The 14,100-nt window shown below is 37.7% G+C and overlaps 1 non-coding gene across 1 annotated transcript; it reads right to left on the bottom strand.

Moving 5' to 3' along the window:
• LOC138095635 (U4 spliceosomal RNA) lies at positions 1–141 on the bottom strand. The gene has a single exon (XR_011146383.1). It is a non-coding gene; the product is annotated as a U4 spliceosomal RNA (small nuclear RNA).
• Positions 142–14,100: the final 13,959 nt, after the last annotated feature.

Here is a 14,100-nt window from a genome sequence, read left to right as displayed (position 1 = left end):
TCTCTATGGAGACTATCAAAAATTGCCAATGCCAACTATATTTCAAGTCATCATGGCGGGGTATTGGGAAAAGTTTTCAATTAGTAATAATCATGCCTCAGATAAACATCATTGGCTATGATACTGCCACTGCGCAAAGCTCATTCATTTTTTTAAATTAGTTTCAGCAAGACATATTTAGCTTCTGCACCGTGTACAAGGTGTTTTGCTAGAATCTATCAAGCTTAGAAGACTGGGATCTGATTAGACAAACACATTCACAACTAGTATAATACAAGGCATAGTGAAAAATTCTAACTCATCATACATTTTTATATTTACACTTAAACAATTCTAAAGGGTCTGTCATTTAATACAGCATTTTGTAGTTTTTCTTCTCAATATGTACACGCATACATGTATGCATTTTTAACTCAACATGGCATATATGTATATAAACACATATTATTTTTACTAAAGAACAAGAGACGGTTACCTAGGCAAACTAAATTTTAAAAAAATAGATACCATTGATAGGGCACAGGTAACATTAAGGAAGTAATGGTCTTTTATTTATAGATGAGGAGACAAGATTGAGATGCTAAGCGATAATTAAGCCGGTTTCAGTCAGGTCAGTTCATTTCAGTCGCTCAGTCGTGTCCAACTCTTTGCGACCCCATGAATCGCAGCACGCCAGGCCTCCCTGTTCATCACCATCTCCTGGAGTTCACTCAGACTCACATCCATCGAGTCAGTGATGCCATCCAGCCATCTCATCCTCTGTCGTCCCCTTCTCCTCCTGCCCCCAGTCCCTCCCAGCATCAAAGTCTTTTCCAATGAGTCAACTCTTTTCATGATGTGGCCAAAGTACTGGAGTTTCAGCTTTAGTATCATTCCTTCCAAAGAAATCCCAGGGTTGATTTCCTTCAGAATGGACAGGTTGGATCTCCTTGTAGTCCAAGGGACTCTCAAGAGTTTTCTCCAACACCACAGTACTAAGTGGAATATTTGCCATGCTTTATCTAATTAGTAGATGTGCAAATATTTCATCACTTCTCTGCTTTTAAAAATTAAGGTGAATGCTACACAGATAATGTTTTATTTCTCTTATGAAATGTTTTTGATATTAACTTTGTTAGCTTATATTAGGAAGCTAAAATATACTTACTATGCAATGTACTTATACAAAATCTCATTTAATCCTTGCACAACTCCATTAAAGTACTATCTTTCTTCCCATTTTATATGATGAAATAAAATTTAAGAAATTTAAGTAATCTCCTCAAGAGATTTCTTGAGATTCTTACAGAAGGAGAAAGATTTCTTACAGAAAGTAAACAAAAAGGTAGCTTTAAGATGGAGACATATTTACTTCCAAAACCCACACTGTTTCTAGGCTAAGATGAGGTTATATATATATTACTTTTATTGTTTTCCTGATTATGCAGCATTTGGATATAAAGAGATTGATTTCAACATTGATTCCCTAAATTCATCAAGTGACTTACACATTTTTTCCTGGTCTCTCTCCTTAATCAAGATGCATCTGACAGATTACTATGGTGCTGCCAGATGACTATGGTGGAGACTTAGAGCATACTGGATGACAACCCAGATGACACGTTTAACCAGTCATCCACTTTTCTTTGGTGTGTCAAGATATAACTGAAGTTACGCAAATGCTTAAATACATAAGATTCTTTACAGAATATAAATTCTGTCTCAGAAAGGAGAGTGACTTCTGTGTATAAAGAGGTCTCAGTATTCTCCCAGTGAGGCGGGTTGAGTTGTCCCTTGACTTGCCCACTTAGGAGTTTGCCTGCAGAGACTCTGGAATGTCACTGACTGTCCATGCATCCTGAAAGTCAGTACAACTGGTAACTCTGAAGGAGAATGCGTTCGCTATTGCAGACAAGCCTGGTGAGAGACAGTAGCCTAGAACAGGCTAGTGCTAAGACATTGTGAAGGCTTACAAAAGTCCTAGAACAATAGTAGTCTAGAGTTGGGCCAGCTGGCACAGATGAAAAGTGGTTTCTTAAAATGAACTGATTGTAAGCACTCCTTATAGAGGTTTAGGTGTAACTTAAAACTATTTGGGAAGGGGAAGGGGGAATGTGTGTATAAAAATGCAAAATAATTTATACTGAAAACTTGCACTAATGAGGATAGTAGTGCTGCTATGGGACAGGTGTAGGTATAATTAATCTGAGGGGGTAGATGGTTATTTGTTTCACAGAATAATTTGATAACCTACTATGTGTGTGAATGGTGAGTGCTCCAAGTCATGGATTTTAAAGGGCCAATGAAATAAGGAATATATACCCAGGAGTGGAATTTCTGGTTCAGATGGTAGCTCTATTTTTTTTTTTTTTTTGAGAGCCTCTATGCTATTTCTCACAGTGGTAGCACCAATTTACATCCCCACTAACAGTGTAGGAGGGTTCTCTTTTATCCACATCCTCACCAATTTTTGTTATTTGTGTTCTTTTTGGTGATAGTCATACTGACTAGTGTGCGGTCGTATCTCACTGTTGCTCTGATTTGCATTTTTCTGATAATTAATGATGTTGAGTATATTTTCACGTGCCTGTTGGACATGCATGTTCTCTTTGGAAATGTCTATTTAGCTCTTCTACCACTTTCAACTGGGTTATTTGTTTTTTGATGTTGATTTCTATGAGATGTTTATGTATTTTGGGTATTAAAATGTTATCAGTCATATTATCTGCAAGTTATTTTCTCTCACTTAGTAGGCTGTCTTTTTGTTTTATTGATAGTTTCCTTTGCTGTGCAAAAACTTTCAAGTTTAATTAGGAAAACATTAAGTAGAGAAGATACATTCACCTCAATGTTCACCGCAGCATTTACAATTAGCAAGTATAGAAGTAAACTAAGTGTCCATCAACAGAAGAGCAGATAAAGAAGATGTGGTATATATACCTACACAAACACCGACACACACACACACACACACAATAAAATACTACTCAGACATAAAAAAGAAGGAATTTTTACAATTTGCAACAACATAGATGGACGTGGAGGGTATTGTGCTAAGTGCAGTAAGTCAGACAGATGATCAAGCTTATGCGGCAGTCTGGATGAGAGGGGAGTTTGGTGGAGAATGGGCACATGTATATCTATAGCTGAGTCGCACAGCTGTGCACCTGAAACTATCAAGACATTGTTAATTGGCTATACTTCAAAATGAAGTAAAAAGTTATTTAAAAAGCCAGACATTACAGTCCACCCTTCCCCTCTGGCATCCTTACACATCCCCTTAAGCCATACTTATCTACAAATAAAGTCATATTTTTAGGAAAAGATGTCAGAGAACGACAAATACTGCATGATATCACTTAAGTGTGGAATCTAAAAATAAAACGAACCAGTGAAAGTAACAATAAAGAAGCAGACTCACAGATATAGAGTACATGCTAGTGGTTACCAGTGGGGAGAGAGAAGCAGAGGGCAATAGAGGGCTAAGGGATTAAGAGATTAAGGGCTAAGGGATTACAAACTATTGTGTGTAAAATAAATAAGCCACAAGCATGTATTCTACAGCACAGAGCGTATAGACAGTCTTTTGTAGTAACTATAAATGGAATATAACCTACAAAATTGTGCATCACTATGTTGTACACCTGTAACTTACATAATACTGTACATCAACCATAATTCAGTTTAAAAATTCTTTTAAAAAATAACAAGGAATAGCCAAACAACAAGGGATGTTTGACAAAATAAAAGTTCGTCGTGTAAAACATAAGAGAGGGAGAGGTTACGTAAGATGGTGAAAGGCATGGGACTTTCAAATGAGAAAGCTCTCAGATAAAGAGTATCTTGTTAGCTGGGGTATCACACTGTTGCTCCCCATCAACTTGTATCTGAAGAAGTGTGCTCCCCCTGTATCAATGCTCTGTGGAAAACATCAGGATAAACATGTTCCTCATCAGACTTGGCACTGAATGATGAGAAAACTGAGTCTCACTGAAAGTCTGAAAATATTAGTCATTGAAGACTGCAATCAGATTTAATATGCCAGTTTCTTTCTATTGCATCTCACTGCAGGTAATGAGTTTTCAATGGACACAGGAGAGAAAGGGCTAGGGCGTGGACCATTATCACAGATGTGAAATGCAATGAAATCAACTCTCCTGTCATTGCAGAGTCAGAGACGACCCCAGCTTTCTTCCAGTTTCCAAGAACAGGGCAGCTCCTCTCTCAGGACGCACCTTGTTTTTAAGGCAACTTGAAAGAACATCATGAGGGTTACAATACAAATTCGAATGCCAGTCATCAGTGTTTTAAATCTAGTAAATGATTTAGCGCTTTATCCATTTTTCTTTGGAATTCTGAAAGGTGACTCTCTGAGCCTTTGAGATGTCATGCTATCCATTATGTTCCAGTTTCCCGAAGGTGTTTAACATTTCGTGTATCTGGTCTCTGTGGTTATACTGGTGCTGTTGTGCTGTTGCCATAGCAATTAAAGAGGCACAGTAGTGTAGCAATGCAGACAGAAGGATCAGCACAGACATGCTGGTCAACATAATTCAGGCCTCTAGAAATCTGGATAATTCTTCAGGAAAAAAAATGTGGTTTAGACTTCATCTTGATATTATTGTGGGCATGCATGCAGCCAAGTTTTCACCAATGGGAAATTCAGTTCAGAAGTTGAAAAAAATGGGATAGGAAAGAAAGGCATACACACACACAGAGGAAGTAGTGACTTTACTGAGGGTTTATATACTAAATATGTGTGCCTGTGGAAAGTTCCAGCAGTACTCCTACAGAAATATTTTGACAAATTGACACCATATGGAAGCTTTTATATCACCAAAATCATTATGCTTTCTCTCTCTCTCTCCTTCTTGCTCTCTCGCTCATTCTCTTTCCTCTTCTCTATTCCTCCCTCCCTCCCACTTACCTCTCTCTCCTCCATCTCACTTAAAGACACCCACCATTCGCAGTCTTTTTATTTATTTACTTTTATTTGAGTAGAGTTGCTTTACATTGCTGTGTTAGTTTCTGCTATAAAGCAAAGTGAATCAACCACGTGTATATATATATACCTTCCTTTTGGAATTTCCTTCCCATTTAGGTTACTCTAGAACAACGAGTACAGTTCCCTGGACTATACAGTAGGTTCTCATTACTTGCCCATTTTATATATATTGTAGTGTATATCTGTCAATCCCAATCTCCCAATTCATCTCCCTTCACTCACTCTTTTTAGATGTTCCTTTTTTTGGTATTAACACTGTTTGGCCCTTTACAACATAATGATCATCTCAAACTCGACACAATGCATATTTTTAACAGTGACATAAGAATACTACATAAAAAGTCCACGTCCAGATATATAAAAATGTAAATATAAGAAATAACTGAGTAAAGGATACAAACAGATAATTCACAGGAGCCTGGACCACTCCTGCTCTCTTTCGGTATTGAACATTCAACATATCCACTCTACTTTGATCTCTAAAAAAACCTCAAAATTAACATGTCTACAACTGAGCTCCTAATTTTTTCTCTCAAATCTGCTTTCCTTATATTGTAGTACTTCTCTCTAATTATAGGTCGATTGGTTTCTTTTCAAAGCCTAGACCCAAACGTTGGAATTATTCATTACTTCTCTTTCTGTTACATACTAAATCCTGTTCATTACTGTACAGTAAAAATATACACATGATGGGATCATATCATACCTGCCTCTATGACATTTCCTCATCTTTCACCTGGAATATAACAGTCATCTTCTAACTAGTTGACCTGCTTTGGCCACTGTCCTCCTCCACTCTATTTTCTACAGAGCAGTCAGAATGATCTTAAAAAAAGCAGATTAAAAACTTTCTACTTGCTTCCCATCTCACTTGGAGAAAATGCTCAGGTTCTTATACTGGCCGCCAATTCCTACGTGGTCTGGTTACCACTACGTCTCAGATTTCGGAAATTCTCTGGCCTTGGTTCACTTCACTCTTGTCAGATTGGCCAAACAGATTCACTGTTTCTCAAACATACTGGGCGAAAGTATCAGTAGCTCAGTCGTGTGCGACTCTTTGCAACCCCATGGACTGCAGCCAGGCTCCTGTGTCCATGGAATTCTCCAGGCAGGAATACTGGAGTGGGTTGCCATTTCCTTCTCCATACTGGGCGAACTATTCCTCAACTCTGCACTCCCTCCTTTTTTCTCGATCTCCCCATCTCTCGTTAAGAGTATGTGTACTTTCATTCAATCATCAATTCCTTCCAGCTTTTACTAAAATGTCACCTTCAAAGTGGGCCCACCCTATTTAAATTAGAAGTCCTCACTCTTCAACCCATTACTTTATTTTCCTCCATAACAATCACCATCATCTCACTGTTCATACATTTTGCTTATCTTTGTCTATTTTCTGACTCAGCAAATAAAATGCAAGTTTCACGAGTGCAGAGATTTTTCTCTTTCATTCACTATTGTATCCTCAGCATCTAGAGGAAGGGTTGGAACCAAAAAGACACTCAATAAATACTGAGTGAAGGAATGATTTGGAAACCCAGCTATTCGGCAAGTGTCTGAGAAAGTTTTCAAAGTTTTAGTAATTAAAATATGAATTACAATGCTGTTTTGTAAAACAATTATGGTTTTTAAAATGATAATATCTACGCTGGTGAGAATACAATGAAGAAATACTCTCACACATTGCCAGAGGTAGTATACATTTAGAATTTTATGCCACCTAAAATGAAAAAGATCCTGGAGGTTGGAGAAATAGATAAAGTATAGAATAGAGGAATAAGAAAAAGTCCAGTATTGACAGGCTTTTGACAAGGGAGATAACTGATTAATTCAGCGGCCTTGAGTTGTGAGGGAAACTCAGTAAGCAGCAGAGGATGTTTTTATTGTATATGGGCTATGCAATCTCCTCTTGCACTCCCAAAAAAACCCTACATAAAGTTTTCATGATTTGCAAATGTTCCCGGGTTTGGAGCTTGTTTTACCTGTGCTAGCCTGTGACAGCCTGTGCCTGAAGACAAGAGCTTGAACCAAATTTATTCGCCTTGCATATACATCTATTTAACAAAACAAGTGGCTTATGATAGCTGCTCCATGAGTGGACGCCTCAGCATCAGTCATCACGGCAGTAGCATACCAAGTGATAACAACAACAGTAATATTGAATAGGCTATTTGGCTCAGATGGTAAAGAATCTGGCTGCAATGGGGGAGACCTAGGTTTGATCCCTGGATCGGGAATATCCTCTGGAGAAGCGAATGGCTACCTACTCCTGGACTTTTGCCTGGAGAATTCCATGGACAGAGGAACCCAGTGGTCTATACTCCACGGGGCCACAAAGAGTCAGACATGACTGAGCGACTAACATTATTAACAGGTTTATGGCAAATTATAATATTATACATTGGTTCAGTTACTTTTTAATCAAAACATTAAATATCTGTTTAGGAATCACAATGAAGTAGAATTTAGACAGCTGTGTGCTTGGTGTAAAAACAGAATATGCAATTTTATATTGGAGATATAGAAATTCATATATTATATAAATATTTATATATTTTTATAATTATATAAATTTAATTTTATAATTTTATAAATATAAATTTATACTTATGTTGGAGATATATATATCTCCAAGCCTACATCTACATGAGTATCTGTGTGTTATATGAGTGTGTGTGTGTGTGTGTGTGTGTGTGTGTGTGTGTGTAAAGCACTGGTTTCCTTTCAATATCTTCTCTCCTTCTTTAGTAACAGAGTCCCAATTTCCCCTGGTATATTGCTTCCTAGAATGAACAGTTTATTTTCTAGCTTCTTTTGCAGAAAAATATAGTGAAGTGAGTCACCTCTTTCACATGAGGTATAAGTGAATATGTTGACAAGAAAATAAAGTGAAAACGTTGACAAGAACTTCAGAGAAGGCACCTTAAAGGGAAGCGACTGAAATGAGATGAATTGTTACTTGTCCTTTTGGTCCATCTGCCTTCTTCTGAACTGTAATTGAAACATGATCCCAGGAACTCTAGCAGCCAATTTAGACACAAAGGTGACACTGAAGACAGGTGTCGTGAGTTAGGATGATGGAGGAGGTCTTCCTGATTATCATGACACTGCTCTACCAACTCTGGGTTACCTTCTAGAAAGTTTAAACTACTGTTTTGGAAAGTCTCTCCCTGGTAGCTAGGCTGGTAACAAATCTGCCTGCAATGCAGGAGACCCAAGTTCTATTCCTGGGTTGGGAAGTTCCCCTGGAGAAGGGATAGGCTACCCACTCTAGTATTCTTGGGATTCTCTGGTTGCTTAGTTCGTAAAGAATCCACCTGCAATGCAGGAGACCTGGGTTCAATCCCTGGGTCGGGAAGATCCCCTGAAGGAGGGCATGGCAACCCACTCCAGTATTCTTGTCTGGAGAATCCCCATAGATAGAGAAGTCTGGTGAGCTACAGTCCATTGGATCACAGAGAGTCACACATGACTGGGCAACTAAGCACAGCGTAGCACCCACAGTTAAACTAATCACAGCTGGTTCAGTATGATTTTACAAATGTTAAGGCACCAGATATAAATATTCTAAAAATGACTAGAAAGAAATATGCATTCAAGTCTCTCTCTCTCTCTCTCTCTCTATATATATATATATATATATATATATATTTCAAATATTTTAAAGATATTACATGCAGTAAGCACATATTTTCTGTAAAATAAAAAGTTAAAACTAACTTGGATTCTTTTAATACTAATTCAAATTTGTTAGCAATGAGTCATATAATTATAAAGATTGTCTATTAACTGAGAGATTTTTGACAAGTATTGCTCTGGGCTATCACAAACCTCACAGAACTGCTAAAAACAAATATTTTATGATGATCAAAGTGAATAAACACATTTAGCACACATCTGCCATATATCCTAGGGTAAACACTGTTCATTTCATCCCTGAGGCATTGCTTGATAATAAGTTAGTTATGAAAGTTTATTATTTCAAGCTAACCCAGAAAAATTTTATAAAAGTTAGGTATTGGTTCAACTACAAATATGCTCTGTTTATGAGAATGTAATGTAAAAATAGATTTGTTTTGCTCATTGACTAAATGTTTGTAGTAAGTGCTACTATAGTCTTACTTTCCCAATCTAGGCTTGGGTAACAGTGGATTTTATTTTTGTTCAGTCAAAGTCCTGTCTGATTCTTTGAGACCCTATGGACTTCAGCATGCCAGAATTCCCTGTCCTTCACTATCTTCCAGAGTTTGCCCAAATTCATGTCCATTGAGTGGGTGATGTCATTCAACCATCTCATCATCTGTCAACCCCTTCTTGTCCTGCTCTCAATCATTCCCAGCATTAGGGTTTTTTTTCCTTCTCCAATGAATCAGCTCATCCCATCTGCTGACCAAAGTATCAGAGCTTCAGCTTCAGCATCAGTCCTTCCAATGAATATTCAGAGTTGATTTCCTTTAGGACTAGTTTGATCTCCTTGCAGTCCAAGAGACTTTCAAGAGTCTTCTCCAGCACGACACAATTTGAAAGCATTAATTTTTCCATCCTCAGCCTTCTTTATGGTCCAACTCTCACATTCATACATGACTACAGGAAAAACCAGAGTTTTGACTGTATGGACCTTCGTCAGCAAAGTGATGTCTCTGTTTTTAATATAATTTCTAGGTTTGTCATAGCTTTCCCTCCAAAGTGCAAGTGTCTTTTAACTTCATGGCTGCAATCACCATTCACAGTGATTCTGAAGCCAAAGAAAATAAAATCTGTCACTGTTTCCACTTTTTCAATCTATTTGCCATTGAGTGATGGGACTGGATGCCATGATCATAGTTTTTTTGATGTTGAACTTCAAGCTAGATTTTTCACTCTCATCTTTCACCCTCATCAAGAGGTTCTTTAGTTCCTCTTCACTTTCTGCCATTGGAGGGTTATAATCTGCATATGTGAGGTTCTTGACATTTCTCCTGGCAATCTTGATTCCGACTTGTGATTCATCCAGCCCAGCATTTCACATGGTGTACTCTGCATAGAATTTAAATAAGCAGGGTGATGATAAACAGCCTTGTCAGACTCCTTTCCCAATTTTTGAGCCAGACATTTGTTCCATTATCTGTTCTCACTGCTGCTTCTTGACCTGCATCAGGTTTCTCAGGAGACAGGTAAGCTGATCTGGTATTCCCACCTCTTTAAAGAATTTCTACAGTTTGTTGTGATCCATACAGTCAAAGGCTTTAGTGTAATCAAAGGAGAAGTAGATGTTTTTCTGGAGCTCCCTTGATTTCTCCATGATCCAATGAATGTTGGCAATTTGACCTCTGGTTCCTCTGCCTCTTGGAAATCCAGCTTGTATGTCTGCAAGTTCTCAGTTCACCTACTGCTGAAGCCAACCCTGAAGGATTTTGAGCATAGCATGTGCAATGAGCACAATTGTATGGTAGTTTGAACATTCTTTGCCTTTGCCCTTCTTTGGGACTGGAATGAAAACTGACGTTTTCAAGACCTGTGGCCAATGTTGAGTCTTCCAAATTTGCTGACATTTTGAATGCAACACTTTAACAGCATCATCTTTTAGTATTTTAAATATCTCAGCTGGAATTTAGTCACCTCCACTAGCTTTGATCATAGTAATGTTTCCTAAGTCCCACTTGACCTCACACTCCAAGATGTCCAGTTCTAGGTGAGTGACCCACTATCGTGGCTATCCACATCACCAAGACCATTGTATAGCTCTTCTGTTTATTCTTGCCATATCTTCTTAATTGCTTCTGCTTTTGTTAGGTCCTTACCGTTTCTGTCCTTTACGGCTTCTCTTCTTTCCTCAGCTATCTGTAAAGCCTCTTCAGACAAGCACTTCTTTTTCTCTGGGATGGTTTTGATCACTGCCTCCTGTACAGTGTTACAAACCTCCATCCATAGCTCTTCAGGCACTCTGTCTACTAGATGTAAACCCTAGTAGGGTGGCATTAATTAAAATATAGGACAGAGGAAAGAAAATTGTTGGGATGTGATAGGAGATAATGAGTTTGAATTGGATATTCTATTTTTGAAGGGATTTGTGCTGTTTAAATCTAAGCTAGATAGATTGTGAAATGTATTTAAATCTTTGAGTATGCAATCTCTGAAAGTTATGGTTTGCAGACAATGGAAATGCATTATTTTAAATTTCTTTACAGCACACTATTTCTTTACAGCACTCTACATTTGGGAGCATTTTTCCACTTTTGTTTTATTATTTTACTACATAGTGATTAATTTGATTCATGATTATTTTTCATGTGTCACCTGTGAAAGATTTTGACACGAGCATTTTTTAAATGAGATGAATCTACTGTCTACTATTCCCTTTAGGGTTTTGAAAATGGAGCTAGATACCAATATGTAATAGTGTGCCTATCCATCATTTTTACCAGTTTTTAAGGAACACTAATTTATGGCTGAGAAAACCAAAGCCCAAATATTGTTCAGACACGATTAGAGTCTTAGAAGTCTTAAAAACTAGGCATGCAAAACATAAATGTAACCCTATAATCTAAAGTTCAAGGGAATTACAAAATACTTCATGTTTGAATGTAATACAGTCATGAAACACCTTCATAGTAGACAGTTAAAGATAACAGGAAAATATGTGCTACAATATGTGGTGGGTAGAATTCTAATTTGCTCCCAGATTAGCACACCTTGGTGTATGCACTCTTGTTTAATCTTCCCCTTAAGGGAAGCAAAAAGTAAAGGGACTTTGCATATATTAATTGTTTGACTTCAAGTTAATAAAAATAAGGATTATTCTGGGGCCACGATGTATCAGTGAGAACTTTAAAAGATGGTCCAAGCTTTCCTGAAATTAGAAACCTCATGCAGAAGAGATCTTGTCCATCCATTGCTGATTGTGAAGAAGTAAACTGTCAGGATTCCACAGCAGTGCAAATGCATTTTACCAACAACTTGAGGGCACTAGGAAGTAGTTCTTTCTCAGTAAAGCCTCCAGATGAAAATGCAACATAGCTAACAATTCTACTGCAGTCTTATGAGACCTCAACAGAGGATCCAGCTAATATGTGCCCAGACTAATCCATGGAACCTCTGAGATAATTCTGCTCTGTTTTAAGTCACCACGTTTAAGGTAATATCACAGCAACAGACAACTAGTACAACGTATTTTAGATTAAAAAGTGGGATATAAATTGGATGTGTAGCATGATCATAGTTATTTTAAAAACCTAAACTAAAACTATAGATAATGCTTGATAGAATTCTGATTCTGATAATGTTGGGTGACATAAGATGGTCCCTTTTACTGAGAATAATTTAAAAAGCTGAATGAAACACTAATGAAAAACTATTTTAAAAATCTCCATAAAGTTAACAAGGAAATGAAATGTACCAGATTGAATTTTAGGAAATGTAAGATCCCACAGAGATAAGCTTTACTTTTTAAAAACACTTTTCTCCTGAGAGCTATTTTCTGGTCATGAATACAGAAACTTCCTAATGGACTGGGGGTGGTTCATATGTGCTCAGAAGACATACAGAAAAGTGTGTTCACTAGTGTTCCTTGAAATAATCCCAAACTGGAAACGACCCAGTGATCTAGCCATAGTGAAATACACACTGGAGTATGCTTAAACAAGGGGATACTGTAAAGCAATGAAAATGAAGGACTGCTGCTGCAGAGAGATACATATTGTTCATGAGCCTGATGTTGACAAAAGAAGAAAGACACGTATGAATAAACACAATAGACTCTACGAAAATGTGAAAAAACAAGGACATATTCAAAAGGTGATATAACCATAAAGAAAAGCAAGTTATCAATTAAAATAAACTCTGGATTATGTCTATTTGTGAGGAGACAGAAGGAATATGGTCTAAAGATAGAAGCAGACTGACAGAGGAAGAGACCAAATGTGTATTCATCTTACAATTACTCATTGTACTGCACATGGATGTTTATGCACTTTTCAGTATAAGCTATTCCACCAAAAATATTTAAAAATGCTTAAATGTTAAAAAGTAGCCAAAGCATCCTGTGATTAATAAGTCTTTATTTAAGTGCATTTTCTTTTTTAGCCTAAGTAGGTACCACCTGACAAAAGGAGTGGCCCAGGAGGAGTGGAGGACGTGCCCCAAAGAAACATTCCAGCAAGGTGCACTCCATTCATGCCATACTTTCCCAGATAGTGAGCACCTGTAGACCAGGAACCTAGTTTATATGCCCTTTGGAGAAACCAGGAACAAGCCAGAATGTCTAAAAGCTTATTCAGGTTTAGTTATGTAACTGAATGACTACTACCACTATATTCACTACTATAATTAGAACAATTATTGCTCTGGCTACCATTTGCTGATTGCTTTCTTTATGCCAAGAATTATGCTAAGCTTGAGGAAGCACCATACTTTAAAGTACTAGCCAATGAACATTGGTTTTTGTCCTGCAACATGTTAATCCCTTTATACGTTCCATTGCCATTCCTTTCCTTGGCCCCTTATTTAGAACTTTGTCACCTACTATTTCTGGGGTAGACAGAACATAAAGAAAATGTAAAGAGAAATAAGGAAAAGTTAATTTTCACCTCCAGATCAGTTCAGTTCAGTTGCACAGTTCACATCCGACACTTTGCAGTCCCACGGATAGCAGCACCCCAGGCTTCACTGTCCATCACCAGCTCCTGGATCTTACTCAAACTTATGTCCATTGAATCAGTGATGCCATCCAAACATCTCATCCTCTGTTGTCCCCTTCCCTCACCTTCAATCTTTCCCATCACCAGGGTCTTTTCCAGTGAGTCAGTTCTTCACATCAGGTGGCCAAAGTATTGGAGTTTCAGCTTCAGCATCAGTCCTTCCAATGAATATTCAGGACAGATTTCCTTTAGGGTAAACTGGTTGAATCTCCTTGCCATCCAAGGGACTCTCAAGAGTCTTCTCCAACACCACGTACAAAAGCATCAATTCTTTGGTGCTCAGCTTTCTTTATAGTCCAACTCTCACATTCACACATGACTACTGGAAAAGCCGTAACTTTGGCTGGATGGAACTTTGTTGGCAAAGTAATGTCTCTGCTTTTTTGCTTTCTAGGTTGGTCATAGCTTTTCTTCCAAGGATCAAGCGTCTTTTAATTTCATGGT

This window comes from Capricornis sumatraensis, chromosome 19, assembly GCF_032405125.1.
Source record: "Capricornis sumatraensis isolate serow.1 chromosome 19, serow.2, whole genome shotgun sequence".
Classification (NCBI taxonomy): domain Eukaryota; kingdom Metazoa; phylum Chordata; class Mammalia; order Artiodactyla; family Bovidae; genus Capricornis; species Capricornis sumatraensis.
The sequence above is the reverse complement of the archived record's forward strand: the minus strand, read 5'-3'. Positions and strand labels throughout refer to the sequence as shown.